This window comes from Dermacentor albipictus, chromosome 1 (assembly GCF_038994185.2).
Source record: "Dermacentor albipictus isolate Rhodes 1998 colony chromosome 1, USDA_Dalb.pri_finalv2, whole genome shotgun sequence".
Lineage (NCBI taxonomy): Eukaryota > Metazoa > Arthropoda > Arachnida > Ixodida > Ixodidae > Dermacentor > Dermacentor albipictus.
Window position 1 is genome coordinate 284,020,003 of NC_091821.1, and position 13,517 is coordinate 284,033,519.

At 51.2% G+C, this 13,517-nt stretch overlaps 1 protein-coding gene across 1 annotated transcript in view; it reads right to left on the reverse strand.

Annotated features, from left to right (window-relative positions):
- The window catches only part of LOC139054423 (protein Skeletor, isoforms B/C-like), a 455,133-nt gene that overhangs the window by 90,966 nt on the left and 350,650 nt on the right, over nucleotides 1-13,517 (reverse strand). The gene's annotated exons all lie outside the window — the stretch shown is intronic.

A 13,517-nucleotide genomic window follows, 5' to 3' on the forward strand; every position in this document is an offset into this window, starting at 1 on the left:
AAGAGACAGCGCGTCACCTCGGTCATGATACGGAAGGAGTACCAACAGCAGGTTTCGCGGCTTGCTAGCTATTTCTTCCTTTCATTTCTACGTCACACTTATTATCTGTCTCTCAAGGCCGACTGATCACAATGATAAGAAAAGACCCTTCATAACGCAGCCGGAGCGCCTCTCTGACCATTATTAGAGCCGTCGGACGATGCCATCGCTGTTACCAATTGCAGAAGTTCTCGGACGATCTCGCCGCTGTCATCACTTGTAAGCGTTGAAGGTCGTCGAGAGGAACTTGGGAGGAACTAGGTGAACAGGGTTTATTTACATTATTTACAGTTTAAACAAGACATACATCGACCATCTAGCGTGACTCCCGAATGGAGCCCGCAAGACAAAGCATACAGCAAACGAGCACACAGCTCACGAGTACATTTCGAGCACGACAACGAGCACGCCCTAGCAGCCGACAACAGCCGCTTATAACCACTCCGTTCGACGTCATCGTTTGACGTGACCGTAGAAAGTCCTCGTGGTCGCCTTTGTGAGAAGAGGGTAGGGGTTTTACACACACACATGCCACACATGTTTCGGTGCTCTCTCCGAGGGCCGACGACCTTTGCAGCGCAGTCGTCGTGGTATCCATTGTCTGGCGTCCCCGTAGTCAGGTGGTCACGCCCGAACCCAGCCGGCGCCTCTACATTCCAGAGCTGCCGTAGTCCGCAGTTCTCCAAAGAAAGTTCACGGTTGGTTAGCGCTATCCTCGCTGGTTCTCTGAAGGGCGCCACCACCCCGGATTGATCGACGCACCTGCAGCGGGCTGATATAGCTGCAGGCCGATCCTAACACCATGCACAATACGTGAAAAGCAATGGACCAGGCACGGAATGCGTCAATATCCCGGCCCTGCTCGCACCGCATCGAAAGAGTGCGCGTATCTATATTTGGCGCCATAATCGTGCTTCGGACCAAAGCCAAATTAAAGTGACAGTTTTATTTTTCATGAGAGTGTATACCTGCTGTGAAAACAAACTCGTGGCAAAAAATAAAAGCGAGATAAAGAGACAGGGAAACGACCCATGTGTAGAGAAATGGCAAAACCGATGCGTTCAGGTAATTAAATGTACCACTTCTAAATGCGCCTAATTGGGAATCGGGATTCCTGCACAAAAAAAAAACAGAGAAAGAAAACCATCATATTTTAGTGGCCCGTAGCATCTGTGAATTCCTAAGCGCCGTTGAACACCAACTGCTGCCTTCGATTAAGTGTCCTTCTGCAGGTATGCAACACTGAGTGACCGACGCTGGAATTCTATGGCAGACATCTATTATCCTTGCCTTGATCTCATCTCAGGTCGTCGTCTCGATCATGTAAGCATGATCTTTCACATAACCCCCCAGAAACAAATCGAGTGGACAGAGGTCAGGTGACCCAGCCGGCCAATTTAGAGGCCCGTGCCTTCCAATCTATTGCGCATGAAAAGTCGCATCCAGCCAGTTTCGTGCACGGCTGCTGCAAAGTGCTGCCGCCCAATCTTGCTGATACCACAGGAGTGGAAGGCGTGACAGCGGGACTTCGCTGAGAAACCCATCTACCACTCCTTCAAGGATTTCGCCCACGTAACGCTGTCAAGTCAGTGTGTGATCGAAGAATATGGGACCAATTATAGCAGCGGCGTAAATTGCGCTCCACACATTGAACAAGCACTGGTACTGTGCCGAGGCCAATTTACCCAGGGTGGATTGGAGTCACTCCAATTGTGTGCATTATGCAAATTTGCCTGGGGGTTTCTGCAAAGATTTGCGTCATGTGTGCACATGATTTCGTTCAAAAAGTCCGGTGACTCACCCGCTATTGTGAGGGCCCAGTTCAAGAAATCTAGACGATTCTGCAGGTCCCTCTCTTTGAAGTATTCATGCTGGTTAAGGTGGTACGAGTGAAAGGCCGAGTGAATTAGAATCCGGGAACTTGGAAATTGGTACCTGGACGGCCACGTCGCGCATGATAGTATGAGGATTGGAGGCAATAAGTGCTAAAACATCCGTGCGTAGGCTAGGACTGAAAGATAGAGAGTCCTCCGCCGCTGTCTCTGGAAGGTGCCGGTTTGTCTAAGGTTTTCCTCATTTCTGATGATAGTCGATGCGTTTGGTATAGCGCCACACTTCCATGACTGGTATATAAGGTGTCCCATATATAACTTGAGCAAAGACTTTCAAAATGAAAGGCGTGTCGGAAGGGAATTGAACCGAACGCATAATATTCGCATTAGCCTATAGTAAATCAGTCATTTTTTGTTTCCCTCATCCCCTACTGAATAATTAACTTTACTTACCCAACTTTTTAATTATTGGCTGAGGGCCCCAAGTATGATACGTAGATTCGAAAAGCACCTTCAGAAACCACCGATCGACTTATTTCCTTTACGATACGTCTCACGTAGTTTTTTTCCCGTGTTGCAAAGAAAGCTAATGAAATACGAAAAAAAACCATGTGACGGAGCGCTTGCGCAGTGGTATCCTGCTGCTCTCAAGTGTGCGTTCGGTGAACAAGGTCGGCCCTCGTTGGATTACGGCGAAAATGCATGCTGCCGAATCGCACCGAGAATGGCTTACTCACGCTTGTTGCTCTTGCAGACGACTGTTGCCGGGGCGGTCTCTGCAGCCTTTCTCGAGTGGAGACAAGAGCCGCCTGTCGACAAGTTTACGCAAAGAATTCTTCAAGCATACAGTACACCGCTTCTGCATGAAAGCCGCTGGCATATCTGGCAACACGGACCCACTTCCAAGGCGACTGAGACGACTGGCGGAGGATATTGCTACGGCACAGTATGTGCGATCACGAAAGGCCAGCAGTGTGAAGACGACGACGACGATTAGATGCTAGCGCGGGCTGTTGCCTCTTGGCCTAGCGCAGCGTATTTTCCTTGTAAATATATTTGTACATAGCTTTTCGTCTGCGTCACCCTACGTAACATATCTGGTGGAGGTGGACGTTCCCTGTACCTCGTCACGGAGCTTCGCAGTGGACGGTACGTCGAGCCTTCCATCATGGCTCCCGGCGACGACAACCCGACTCCGCCGGCTCCGACACCTGCTGCCCCTTCGACGACCTACATCACTCTCCCCGCTACCCGTGATCCTGGCGTCTTCTCGGGCCACGATGGGGAAGACGTCGATGACTGGATCAGCCTCTATGAACACGTCAGCCGCAATAACCGGTGGGACCCTACTATTATGCTCGCCAACGTAGTCTTTTACCTCGGTGGCACACCTCGAGTTTGGTATCGCACGCACGAAGATGAGCTCACCAGTTGGGATTCACTCAAGACTAAGCTTCGAGACTTGTTCGGCAACCCCTACGGTCAAAAACTTGCCGCGCAGAAGGCGCTTTCCGGCCGTGTGCAGACGTCAACAGAGCCCTATGTCACGTACATTCAGGACGTCTTGGCTCTGTGCCGCAAAGTTGACACCCACATGACTGAGTCAGACAAGGTTTCCCACATCCTCAAAGGCATTGCCGATGACGCCTTCAACTTGCTCGTTTGCAACAACGTAGCCACGGTGGATGCTGTTATAAAAGAGTGCCGCCGCCTGGAACTCGCCAAAAGCCGACGTATTGACCAGCAGTTTGCCCGTCTGCCCAACACCCCAGCGACATCTTCCTGTGCCGACGCTCCTCGTCCCAACAACACTGCCGATGTTACCAGGATCGTCCGGCGTGAGATCGAGGCCGCCTATCCGGCTGCCTTCGACTCCAGTCCCACCAACACATCTGCAGTCACGGTCTCACTGATCCAGGCAGTTGTCCGCCAGGAGTTTGAAAACATGGGTCTTCACACCATCTGCTCGGCCCATCGCCCTGATACCCGCCCGGCTTCTTCGATTTCGCCCCGTCCCGCATCTTCTTACCCACCACGTTTCCGCAACCCATCTGAGTGGCGCACTGCTGACGACAAGCCTATTTGTTTCCACTGCCATCGAATCGGGCACATTTCTCGGCACTGTCGTAGTCGCTGGAGTTCCCCGATCCGGTCTACTTATACTGCCTACTCTCACCCCTCAGGTGGCCCTTCTCGTCCCTATGCCGCACGCTCCGACAATGCCGACACTGATTCTCCTGCAACGAACCGCCCCTATTCTCGTTCGCCTTCGCCCCAACGACGACAATCTCGCTCTCCCCAGCCCCGTCGCTCCTATTCGCCGACTCCCTTCGGGCGCCGCTCCCAGCCGGAAAACTAGACGATGCAGCGCCTCGAGGTGACGCTGCATTGCTCCCTACGCCGCCAAATCCTCTACTGACTTTGCCCACTCATCTGAACCTTCTTGACGTGCACGTCGACGGTGTTTCCGTGTCTGCTCTCATAGACACTGGGGCGCATTTGTCCGTAATGAGCACTGACCTTCGTAACCGGCTCAAGAAAATTATCACGCCCGCCACGACGCCTGTTGTCCGTGTCGCCGATGGCGGAACAGCCCCCGTAATTGGTATGTGTACCGCCCGCGTCTCCTTCGCCGATCGCTCAACAATCGTGCTATTCACAGTCATCGCCCACTGTCCCCACGACATCATCCTCGGCTTAGACTTCCTCTCCGCACATTCTGCTCTCATCGATTGTTCCGCCAGTACTCTCCGCCTTGACCTGCCTGTTCTAGATCCTACTGAACCACACCCCAGTCGCCTCAGTTCCGCCGACTTCGTTCGCTTGCCACCTACGGCACTGACCTACGTTGACCTAGTGTCATCCCCACCAGTCCCCGACGGTCACTACATCGCGGCTCCTATGCAAGACGTCCTCCTTACACACGGGATCACAGTACCCCATACAGTTTTATCTATTACGGCGAATTGCGTCTGCCTGCCGGTGGTCAACTTTGGCTTGACGACACAAGTGCTGCCACGTGGGATGTCTTTGGCCCAGCTTTGTTCGTTCGAGGATCACTCAGTAGCATCCATTGCAGTAGACGACACTTCATCCGATACTTCTCTACCATCGCAGTTGACAAATTGTTCCATCGCTGACTTACGGAAAACGATTGCGCCCGACTTACCCTTCGAGCATGCTCGTGAACTCTACCGCGTTCTGTTTTCCTACCACGATATTTTTGACTTTAACGATCGTCCTTTAGCCCAAACTACAGCTGTCAAACATCGCATTAATACCGGCGATGCCCCTCCTATTCATCGCCGCCCGTATCGAGTGTCACCAGCTGAGCGTCAAGTTATTCACGCAGAAGTTCGCAAAATGCTTGCCAAGAACATTATTGAACCGTCATGTAGTCCTTGGGCGTCACCGGTTGTGCTGGTAAAAAAGAAGGATGGCTCATGGCGCTTTTGCGTGGATTATCGGCACCTTAACAGGGTTACCAAAAAGGACGTGTACCCCCTACCTCGGATTGATGACGCCCTTGACTGCCTCTACGGTGCTCGCTATTTCTCCTCTATTGACCTTCGCTCCGGCTACTGGCAGATTGCCGTGGACCATCTCGACCGCGAGAAGACTGCCTTTGTGACACCCGACGGTCTTTATCAATTCAAGGTGATGCCGTTCGGCCTATGTAACGCTCCTGCCACTTTTGAACGCATGATGGACTCCCTTCTTCACGGTTTCAAATGGTCCACGTGCTTGTGCTACTTGGACGACGTTATCGTATTCTCCCCAACGTTCGCTACGCACCTCGAGCGCCTCTCAGCAGTCCTGGACGTTTTTCGGCGAGCCGGTCTGCAACTCAACGCATCGAAGTGCCACTTCGGCCGTCGCCAGATTACCGTCCTTGGACATCTCGTTGACGCGAACGGAGTGCAACCGGACCCAGGCAAGATCCATGCTGTTACGCACTTTCCTGTTCCGACGTGTGTCAAGGATGTGCGAAGCTTCATCGGCCTTTGTTCGTACTTCCGCCGTTTCGTGAGGAATTTCGCCGCCATAGCACGACCACTAACCGACCTTTTGAAAAAAGACTCTCCTTTCCAGTGGGGCGATAACGAGGCCTCTGCATTTTCTCATCTAATCGACATTCTCACAACGCCCCCCGTTCTGGCCCATTTCGATCCTTCTGCGCCTATCGAAGTCCGTACTGATGCCAGTGGTCACGGAATTGGAGCAGTACTAGCACAACGCCAGCGTGGCCACGACCGTGTTATCGCTTACGCCAGCAGGCTCCTCTCACCCGCGGAGCGCAACTATTCCATCACTGAGCGTGAGTGTCTGGCCCTAGTTTGGACGGTTGCGAAATTCCGCCCATACTTATATGGCCGATCCTTTTCCGTTGTCACAGACTATCACGCGCTTTGTTGGTTATGCTCATTGAAAGACCTTTCAGGAAGACTTGGTCGCTGGGCCTTACGCCTCCAAGAATATTCGTTCTCTGTCACCTACAAATCTGGCCGACTACACAAGGACGCTGACTGCCTGTCTCGCTACCCGGTAGACGAGCCTGACGACGCCGACAGTAGTACCGCCGACGGCATTTTCTCTGTGTCTGCCTTCGCTAACATCGCCGATGAGCAGTACCGAGACCTATCGCTGCGAGTACTCATCGAGCGTCTGCGCTCTACACCTACCGACGCATCCGTTCGCCGATATGTCCTCCAGGGCGGCATTCTGTACCGAAGGAGCTTCCTCCCTGATGGCCCTGATCTTCTTCTTGTCGTGCCAAAACATCTACGACAGGCTGTGCTCTTTGAGATGCATGACGCACCCACTGCAGGACATCTTGGGGTAACCCGCACGTACGACCGCGTCCGCCGCCGCTTCTATTGGCCTGGTCTCGCTCGCTCCGTTCGACGCTATGTTGCTGCCTGTGATCCCTGCCAGCGTCGGAAGACACCTCAGGTGCTACCTGCCGGTCATCTCCAGCCGATCACCGTCCCTGTGGAACCGTTCTTTCGTGTTGGATTAGACCTGCTCGGTCCCTTTCCCACGTCATCCTCTGGGAACAAATGGATAGCCGTCGCGACTGATTACGCCACCCGATACGCTATCACTCGGGGTCTCCCTACCAGCTGCGCCACTGACGTCGCGGACTTTCTCTTGCGTGACATTATCTTGCTTCATGGCGCCCCGCGACAGCTGCTTACTGACCGTGGTCGAAACTTCCTCTCGAAAGTTATCGCTGACATTGTGCGTTCCTGCTCCATTCAACACAAACTGACTACTTCATACCATCCTCAAACCAATGGCCTGACAGAGCGGTTAAACCGTACTCTTACCGATATGCTGGCCAAATACGTTTCCCAGGACCACCACGACTGGGACATTGCCCTTCCTTACGTATCATTTGCGTACAATTCTTCCCGGCACGACACCGCCGGATTTTCTCCCTTTTATCTCCTGTACGGTCGCGAACCTACCTTGCCCCTAGACACGGCACTTCCTCCTGCTGCGGTCTCAACAAGCGAGTATGCGCGCGACGCCATCGCCCTCGCCGACCATGCACGCCAGCTTGCCCGTGCTCGGCTTACGGCCTCACAGACCACTCAGCAGTGTCAGTACAACGCCCGCCATCGTGACGTACAGTTTTCACCTGGTGCGCTCGTGCTCCTGTGGTCGCCCTATCGTCACGTCGGACTTTCAGAGAAACTTCTTTCGCGATACACAGGGCCCTACCGCGTGCTGCGCCAGGTGACGCCTGTGACTTACGAAATTGCTCCTGTGGGCTCAACCTCGTCCTCTCCTGTGGCAACTAGTGATGTCGTACACGTCAGTAGGCTCAAGGCCTACTACACTGCTTCCGCGTCCGATTTTTAGTCGCTCCGGGACGGCGCTTTTGCAGCCGGGGGTAGTGCTACGGCACAATATGTGCGATCACGAAAGGCCAGCAGTGTGAAGACGACGACGACGATTAGATGCTAGCGCGGGCTGTTGCCTCTTGGCCTAGCGCAGCGTATTTTCCTTGTAAATATATTTGTACATAGCTTTTCGTCTGCGTCACCCTACGTAACAATATAAAGGGTCGCTTCCCGCCTTTCTGTTTGGGCACGACATCGCACCGAGGAAGGTTTACTCACGCTTGTTGCTCTTGCAGACGACTGCTGCCGGGGCGGTCTCTGCTGCCTTTCTCGAGTGGAGACAAGAGCCGCCTGTCGACAAGCTTACGCAAAGAATTCTTCAAGCATACAGGACGCCGCTTCTGCATGAAAGCCGCTGGCTTATCTGGCAACACGGACCCACTTCCAAGGCGGCTGAGGCGACTGGCGGAGGATATAAAGGGTCGCTTCCCGCCTTTCTGTTTGGGCACGACATCGCACGGAGGAAGGTTTAGTCACGCTTGTTGTTCTTGCAGACGACTGCTGCCGGGGCGGTCTCTGCTGCCTTTCTCGACTGGAGACAAGAGCCGCCTGTCGACAAGTTTACGCAAAGAATTCTTCAAGCATACAGGACGCCGCTTCTGCATGAAAGCCGCTGGCTTATCTGGCAACACGGACCCACTTCCAAGGCGACTGAGACGACTGGCGGAGGATATAAAGGGTCGCTTCCCGCCTTTCTGTTTGGGCACGACATCGCACCGAGGAAGGTTTACTCACGCTTGTTGCTCTTGCAGACGACTGCTGCCGGGGCGGTCTCTGCTGCCTTTCTCGAGTGGAGACAAGAGCCGCCTGTCGACAAGTTTACGCAAAGAATTCTTCAAGCATACACGACGCCGCTTCTGCATGAAAGCCGCTGGCTTATCTGGCAACACGGACCCACTTCCAAGGCGACTGAGGCGACTGGCGGAGGATATAAAGGGTCGCTTCCCGCCTTTCTGTTTGGGCACGACATCGCACGGAGGAAGGTTTAGTCACGGTTGTTGTTCTTGCAGACGACTGCTGCCGGGGCGGTCTCTGCTGCCTTTCTCGAGTGGAGACAAGAGCCGCCTGTCGACAAGTTTACGCAAAGAATTCTTCAAGTATACCGGACACCGCGTCTGGATGAAAGCCGCTGGCTTATCTGGCAACACGGACCCACTTCCAAGGCGACTGAGGCGACTGGCGGTGGATATAAAGGGCCGCTTCCCGCCTTTCTGTTTGGGCATGACATCGCACCGATGAAGGCTTACTCACGCTTGTCGCTCTTGCAGACGACTGCTGCCGGGGCGGTCTCTGCTGCCTTTCTCGAGTGGAGACAAGAGCCGCCTGTCGACAAGTTTACGCAAAGAATTCTTCAAGCATACACGACGCCGCTTCTGCATGAAAGCCGCTGGCTTATCTGGCAACACGGACCCACTTCCAAGGCGACTGAGGCGACTGGCGGAGGATATAAAGGGTCGCTTCCCGCCTTTCTGTTTGGGCACGACATCGCACGGAGGAAGGTTTAGTCACGCTTGTCGCTCTTGCAGACGACTGCTGCCGGGGCGGTCTCTGCTGCCTTTCTCGAGTGGAGACAAGAGCCGCCTGTCGTCAAGTTTATGCAAAGAATTATTCAAGCATACCGGACGCCACTTCTGGATGAAAGGTGCTGGCTTATCTGGCAACACGGACCCACTTCCAAGGCGACTGAGGCGACTGGCGGAGGATATAAAGGGCCGCTTCCCGCCTTTCTGTTTGGGCATGACATCGCACCGAGGAAGGCTTACTCACGCTTGTCGCTCTTGCAGACGACTGCTGCCGGGGCGGTCTCTGCTGCCTTTCTCGAGTAGTGTTCCTGTATATGCTCCCGCAGGGAGCATATACAGGAACACTATTTTCGAGTGGAGACAAGAGCCACCTGTCGTCAAGTTTACGCAAAGAATTATTCAATCATACCGGACGCCACTTCTGGATGAAAGCCGCTGGCTTATCTGGCAACACGGACCCACTTCCAAGGCGACTGAGGCGACTGGCGGAGGATATAAAGGGCCGCTTCCCGCCTTTCTGTTGGGGCACGACATCGCACCGAGGAAGGTTTACTCACGCTTGTCGCTCTTGCAGACGACTGCTGCCGGGGCGGTCTCTGCTGCCTTTCTCGGGTGGAGACAAGAGCCGCCTGTCGTCAAGTTTACGCAAAGAATTCTTCAATCATACCGGACGCCACTTCTGGATGAGAGCAGCTGGCTTATCTGGCAAAACGGACCCACTTCCAAGGCGACTGAGGCGACTGGCGGAGGATATAAAGGGCCGCTTCCCGCCTTTCTGTTTGGGCATGACATCGCACCGAGGAAGGCTTACTCACGCTTGTTGCTCTTGCAGACGACTGCTGCCTCTTTCCCGCAGAGAAGTAGCAGTAAAAAAAAGCAGCTTATGAAGTCTTGAATATTGGCAAGGAGGATTTGGCATAGATATGACAATGTTTATGAACATTTCTGATGAAGGTAGTGGTAGTAGAGTGAATAATCAAAGAATTTTGATATAGACTAAATGAGATATTTCATTCCACTGCCAGAATTATAAATCATCCCAAATAATTCTTGTGTTTGATAGCCTATGCGCATCAAGCGACAGTGCTTCTTGATGCTTAACTCGTGCTGACATCATTCTTATGCTCCATAATTCACCTGTTTAAATTCCCTGTTTCTCCCGTGCAAGCAAATTTACACTCATCATAAGAAACCTTGTAGATGATTTCCAGAAACTTGCTGATGAGATTAGAGGGTGGCATGCACCTCAGGCTTAGATATGCATTCAAGAGCCTCGTAACTTGCAAATGTTAGAAATACTCCTCCTAAGCAAAATCAAGAAAGGGGCGGACAGATGGAATAGCACACTGTGGTATAAAGTTTGTAAACAGGGATAAGGTGCCACAGAAAGGCTGGCCAACGTTTCAATAGGAGGACCTATCTTCCTCGAAGATAGGTCTTTCTATCGAAACGTTGACCAGCCTTTCTGAGGCACCTTATTCCTTCTAAGCAAGTTCTTCGTGTCATCCACAAGGTTACTTGCGACTACGAACTTCTCTAAATTGGGAAAACAGTCAATCTAAAACATGCCAAACGATATCGCTGGCAATGCACACACATTCCAACTGAAATAAATATAAATAAATATAGCACCAAACGCAAGAATCATTGGCATGATGCCATTCTTTCAGTGGAACAAGATCTGTCTTGCGTTGTAAATCTGGAATCTTTTGTAATAGACTACTAAATACCTCATGAGGGTTGCGACGTGAAATATACATGTTATATTTATTCCAATTTTTTTACTTTAAGACGCGATGATGCTTAAACAGCAGGGAAAGAATTGAGGTCGCAGTACTCAATACATTATATTGCTCCAGAAATCAGTATCTCTGCCGATCGGAGCATCTGACAATAACAATTTTGACAGCAAATGCGACACAGAAGGCACGTAACACTTAGGGTGGTGCTATTCGCTTTGATTGTTTGGGAATGAAGCCCATAATGTACATGTTATGGCCCTACGTGTCATCAGCTTCAAACAACAAAAAGGTGGGGGGTTTGCATCTTGCAAAACTACATGGTGGTTTTTATTGTGTGTAATTTAAATTAGAAACCTTCACAACTGATACTAAATGCATTCTCTACAGCTTTAGGCTATACAGGTGCACTACTTTACACAGAGCACACTCCTTACCTCGTCACGCCCCAGGTGGCGATTCAGGTTCTTTAAAGGTGTTTCATTGTATGGGCTGGCACATAGCGCATCACGTATTTGCTGAATATTGCATTCCAATTGTGTCATATGAGATAAATTCATCAGAGAGCTTTAACTTGCCCTAAATGTATTACAGTTGTATACTGGTAAACTGGCAGCAGCTTGCAGTGCTTGTGGAAAAACAAATGTAACAGCCATATTTTATGTAACGGTTAGTGTACAGGCATCGGCAACGTCAATGGTTAGGGTACACTAGTTTGTTCTCCTCTGAAATATGCATCCTCCGCCAGAAAATAGGCTTTTACCTCTTCTTTCTCTACAAGATTGAAATGTGAAATGGCGTGCAATTTGTAGGGTATACTCTTGCATAAACTTCATAAGCATTTCTCCTTGTCTGTACTTAAACTTACAGAACAAACACCTAAGACGAACCACAAAAGGAAGACACGACACACACTGGCGCTGACTAACAACTTCTTCATTTCTTCGTCGTCGATACATATATATAAAGCCTAGGCCAAACGACCGCGCCGGCGCACAGATTACATTACTGAGATCTGCCAACTTATCGCATATGCAAACTTAGGAATTCAAATTCAGATGGGTGCAGGGACAAAGATATGTCACTGATGCAATTATCGCCTTGTCTTTTTATGTGATAGGCCTCTAAGGCAAGCCGCGCATGCTCATTCTTGCTTTTGCCAAGAATTAATGTCCGATCAAGTGGGCCTCACAATTGCTGCAAGAGTTTATATGCGCCACAAGGTGCGCTCCTCTATCTACATTTTTGTTTACTTTTTGCGCATGTTCTTTTTGCGAATGTTTGCGCATGTTCAGGCATCTTGATCGGACGTTAATTCTTGGTTGGAATGTAGCAATAACGTAAAGCACATTTGACGTTATAACAAAAAGAATTGTGCCGTCTTATCCCCTAATTCTCCTCGCTTGATGCCTAGTGTTATAATAGCATGGTTGACAACATGAGAATCAGTGGGGTGTATAATTGTGTGTATGGTGGGGCGGGGGGTGTACAATAACTTCAGCAACTTTTCCGGATGACTTGAATCAGTATTGTGGAATGCTGTTTCTTTCAATAATTGTTACCAAGCTTCACCTTTGTTTTGGCAACAAGTATAATGTAGGTCGCTAGCGCTCCTGCCAACATATATTATGGGTAGGCATCTGTGTTGAAAGAAAAGACCAGCTAATGGTTTGCTAGGAGCTAAGATCCATTTAGACCAATAAATTTTGAGTTTACACCTGTGGAAATTACTGGTGAGTGAAAGCCCACCCAGGAGAACTGCCATTAATATTGTTACGTCCGAGCGCGTCAAAGGGACGCGGGGATCAAGAAGAGAGAGGAAGAGGAGAACGAAGACTGTGCAGCGGCCATTCCTGTTGTTCGTAGCTTGCCGTTCCTGCTCTCGCACGCCTGAATAAACCCCTTTTCCCCGTGCTTGTAACAAATTGGTGGAGGTGCGGGGTACACCTCGTAACCACGGAGCCTACGCTGCTACAACTTCGCCGAAGCCGTCGACTTGCCGGACTTCCGCCACCATCACCTGACATGACTGAATACGCCTGCCAGATCCCCGAAGGTTCTGACGCGGCTTCAAGGCCAGCACCTGGCGTTCCGTGGCAATACTACCGGGTGCCACTCACTTTCGGAGGAAAAGCCGGAGAAGATGTCGACGAGTGGCTCACGAACTACCGAAGGGTGAGCCGATCTAATGGTTGGAACTCGACCGCGCAGTTGTCAAATGTTGTGTTTTCCCTTACCGACACAGCACTCGTCTGGTATGAGAATCACGAAGACACGCTCACTTCATGGGAGCTTTTCGTAGAGGAGCTCAGAGCGTGTTTTGGAGACTCTAGCGCAAAAAATAAACGCGCCGAACAGACGCTTTCGCAAAGAGCTCAGATTCCCGGCGAGACCTGTACGACTTATATAGAAGAAGTGCTGAAACTGTGCAAAATAGTGAACTTTCAAATGTCTGAAGAGGACAAAGTTGGACAT